The sequence below is a fragment of the Pongo pygmaeus genome, chromosome 3, assembly GCF_028885625.2.
Source record: "Pongo pygmaeus isolate AG05252 chromosome 3, NHGRI_mPonPyg2-v2.0_pri, whole genome shotgun sequence".
Classification (NCBI taxonomy): domain Eukaryota; kingdom Metazoa; phylum Chordata; class Mammalia; order Primates; family Hominidae; genus Pongo; species Pongo pygmaeus.
In genome coordinates this window covers 44,531,799-44,536,814 of record NC_072376.2, presented here as the reverse complement: position 1 = coordinate 44,536,814, position 5,016 = coordinate 44,531,799, and positions in this window count along the sequence as shown.

Here is a 5,016-nt window from a genome sequence, read left to right as displayed (position 1 = left end):
TAAAACAACAACAACAAAACAAACAAACAACAACAAAAAACACAAAGCCAGCAGCACATCAAAAAGTTAATACACCACAATCAAGTAGGCTGTATGCCTGGGATGCAAGGATGGTTCAAAATATGCAAATCAATAAACATGATTTACCACATAAGTAGAATTAAAAGCGCACATAATATGATTATCTCAATAGATGCAGAAAAAGCTTTCAATAAAATCCAACATCCCTCAATGATAAAAACCCTCAACAAATTAGGCATTGAAGGAACATACTTCAAAATAATACAAGCCATCTATGACAAACCAACAGCCAATATCATACGGAATGGGCAAAAACGTGAAGCATTCCCCTTGAGAACCAGCATAAGACAAGCATGCCCACTCTTACCATGCCTGTTCAACATAGTACCAGAAGTCCTAACCACAGCGATCAGGCAAGACAAAGAAAAAACAGGTATTCAAATAGGAAAAAAAGAAGTCAAACTATCTCTCTTTTGACAATAATACTTTATACCTAGAAAACCATAAAGTATCTGACAAAAGGCTCCTAGAACTGATAAATGACTTTAGAGTTTTAGGATACAAAATCAATGTACAAAAATCAGTAGCATTTATATACAACAATAATATCCAAGCTGAGAGTAAAATTAAGAGCACAACTGCATTTACTACAACCACAAAGAAAAATGAAACACCTAGGAATACATCTAACCAAGCAGGTGAAAGATCTCTACAACGAGAATACAAAACACTGCTGAAAGAAATCAGAGACTACACAAATAAAAGGAAAGCCAGTTCACGCTCATGGATTGCAAGAATCAATATTGTTAAAATGGCCATATTGCCAAAGCAATTTACTGATTCAATGGTATTTCTAGCAAACTACCAACATGATTCTTCATAGAATTAGGATAAAACTTCTAAAATTCTTAAGGAAGCGAAAAAGTGCCTGAATACCCAAAGTATTCCTAAGCAAAAAGAACAAAGCCCAAGGCATCACACTGCCTGACTTCACACTATACTGTAAGGCTACAGTAACCAAACCAGCATGGTACTGATACAAACACAGACACATAGTTCAATGGAACAGAATTAAAAACTCAGAAATAAAGCCACATATCTATAACCATCTGATATTCAATGAGATTGACAAAAACAAGGAAATGACTCCCTATTCAATAAATGGTACTGGGATTACTGGGTAGCTGTATTCTGAAGAATGAATTTAGACCCTTAACTTTCACTATATACAAAAATTAACTCGATGGATTAAAGATTTAAATGCAAGACCTAAGACTATAAAAAATCCTACATGACAATCAAGGAAATATCCTTCTCAATGATGGCCTTTGTAAAGAATTTTTGGCTTAGTCCTCTAAAGCAATTAAAACAAAAACAAAAATTGACAAGGAGGACCTAATTAAACTAAATAGCTTCTGCACAGGGAAATAAACTATTAACAGAGTAAACAGACAACCTACAGAATAGGAGAAAATATTCATAAACTATGCATCTGACAAAGGCCTTAATCCAGAATCTATAAGGCACTTAAACAAATTGACAAGCAAAAAACAAATAATCCCATTAATAAAAAATTGAGCAAAGGATATGAAGAGACACTTCTGAAAAGAAGATATACAAGTGGCCAACAAGCATATGAAAAAAATGCTCAACATCTCTAATCATCAGAGAAATGCAATTCAAAACCACAATGAGATACCATCTGACAGCAGTCAGAATGGCTATTATTAAAAAGTAAAAAAAAAAAAAAAATGCAGATAGTATCAAGACTGTGAAGAAAAGAAAACACTCATACACTCTGGGTAGGAATGCAAGTTAGTTCAGTTAGTTCAGCCTCTGTGGAAAACAGTTTGGAGGGTTCTCAAGAACTTAAAACAAAGCTACCATTCAACCCAGCAATCTCATTACTGGGTGTATATCTAAAGGAAAATAAATCATTCTACCAAAAAAGATACAGTCACATGTATGTTCATTGCCACACTATTCACAACAGCAAAGACCCACAATCAACCTAGGTGCCCATCAACGATGGACTGTGTTTAAAAATGTGGTGTATATATATACACCATAGAATACTACACAGCCATAAAAAAGAACAAAGTCAAGTCCTTTGCAGTAACGTGGATGCATCTAGAGGCAATAATCCTGAGCAAATTTACGCAGGAACAGAAAATCAAATACCACGTGTTCTCTCTTATAACTTGGAGGCAAACATTTAGCACATATGGACATTCACATGGGAACAAAAGACGCTGCAGACTAGATGGGGAAGGAAGGAAGTGAGGCATGGGTGAAAACTACGTACTGTGGACTATGATCACTACCTGAGTGAGGTATCACAAGATGGTAGAATTACGGAATTTTTAATCTCTTCAAGTTGAATGTTTTCCTGATTTTCCAAAATTAATATATACTTTATTTTTTTAAAAGTCAGTATAAACCTTGCCACATATTTCCACATTGAGCTACATCCACATATTCATATTTTATTGAATATCATCTCTCCGTCTCACTTGATTATAAAGTCAATAAGAGAGGGGAACATGTTTGCCTTTTGTTGCCACTGGCACAGGTTTGCTATGCAATATTGTATCCACTCAACAAATATTTTTTCAAAAATGACTGACTAAATGAATAATTGCAAAAATCGTGGTTAAATAGATCAAGAATAGATGCCTTATATTCTCTTGAACCAGCACATAGTCTACAGAATAATTTTCCTTAAGCAGATATCATGTACCCACCTTGTAATGAATTATCTCCCAATGTATATGCATTCACATCTGAGTAAATTCTAACATCCATACTTTATTTGGAATTCAAATATTCTCTAAACCTCAATTTCCTGAAAAGTTAACAGGGTAAATAAACTCCCTATAGTTAGGCTGCAATTAGAGATAATCTAGGTATGATATTTAGCATGTACCTGACCTAAAGAAATTATTAGTATTGGTATTGTTATTATCCACTTTCTTAATCTAATCTATTATTAAAGTTTTGTCACCCAGTTCTCAATTAACCATATTTCTTTTCAGTTAAATAACACTACTTACTTTTAATTAAAATAAACTATAGAATTTTCAAAATTTCAATTATTCTAATGTCACCCTCCCAATATTTACCAATCTGAATATCACATATACATACTATTTATTTACTTTTTAAATACACCTTATATTGCTTTTCTTTCTTAAATTGATTTTTGGCAACAATATTGATTAAATCATGGCTTTGATTTTTTTCTAATATAAAATATGTAATTATTAAGTAAACAAATGCACACAGAGACACATATTTCTTCCTTGCTTAAACCTATCTCATCTTGTATTTACAAATAGTACATATAATATATTTTGAGAAACATTGCCCCATATTATAGTGGCAATTTGGCAGTTGGTCCTGTGGAGTCATTTTGTGGATTCAATCCTAAATTCAAATGTGTCACAGAGCTCACCTAACTTTTCTGTGTTTCAGTTTCTTTGTTCATAATTGGTAGTCAAAATAAGTTTAAGAAAAAGAAGAGTAATTTGAAAATATTTTCATCTTTGTTCATTGAAAAAGTTTAAAAGCAATGACTAATTCAATAGAAATGAGTATTCCTAGTTCTTACATTGTAGCTCTAAATACTATTTGACATTACACCAATTTAGGTCTCCTTGAAGAAATGGCTGATTCTAATTCTGAGGTAGGAAATAGAGCAGATTAGCCCAAAGAGTATCCATCCAAGACTACTGAGATCATATCAGAAGGAACCAATTTAATTAGGTTTCTCGTTACTGAACATGGGACAATTTAAGCACTGGTAAGCATAATTTAACTGTAATGAACTGAAATCTATCAATATGTTTATATCCATGAGTTTATGATGATATGACAAAAGAAAAATTCATTAATTACCTTTAGTGGATGCAAGAAAATTATCTCATTATTTTGAAAACTGATAACTGGATTAAAATAAAATAATTAAATATTTATTCTGCCTTTCCTATAACTAATTTTTAGATAACAATATAATTAATGAGGAAAATACCTCTCCATTGAAATAATTCAGCTAATAGATGCAGGAAAATAATCACAAATAATCACCTGTCCATTTATGAAAAATAGATGTGGAATTAAGTGCAAATTCAAAGTTTGTGCCTTGAGGTTATGGCAGGATGAAGTGGTTCTTAATTAAAACAAAATAAAAGAATCATTAATTGTGAATTAGGGCAAGTCATTTAACCCTCTGAGCAGCTTCTCCTCTCGTAAGTTGGGAATCATAAATTCTACAAGACTTAAGTCTTGTGAGACTTCAGTGAGATAATATATAGGAAAACATGTGTAGTGTAACATTCTAAATAAGCTTAATATATACCTAGGACTTTTTCTTTCTTTCTTTGAGTCCACAAAACATTTTCTATGGACCTATTTTATAGCAGTCATATTCTTATTCTCTAATTATTTGCACAATATTTTAAATTATTTATCTCTACCTCTTCGATTATGAATTCCCTAAAGGAAAGAAAGATGTTTTGCTTAATTCCCGTGCCCTGTTTTCCACATATCCGGATTTGAAAATATCTGGCAAGCAAGTAGGCTCATTCTCCTGCACATCTGCTATGTATTTATCATTCTTTTCCAATGCAGCTAGGGTACAGAGTTAGTATTTTTTATAACATGCCCTTCTATGCAGCCACTGCTTTTACCTGACACCTGAAAAAGAAACTTGTTTGTCACAATTTGTCACTAACTTATTGGCACCAAGCAGACATTTATTGAATCAATGAAGTTATAAAGTGTACCAAACTCAAACTAAGGTCTGTGAAGCTGTCTAAATAAAGTACATGAGTTTCGTTGCAAACAGTTTATAATCTTTTTTGCTTACTGAAAGGTTTTGCTTACTTTACAGATCTTAGATGTTTCTGGTAAGGACAAGTATGAATATTAGACTGGCAAAGTGTTAATATAATGGGGTATGATTATCATAATGCTAAAAGGCTTAACTTTCCCCTT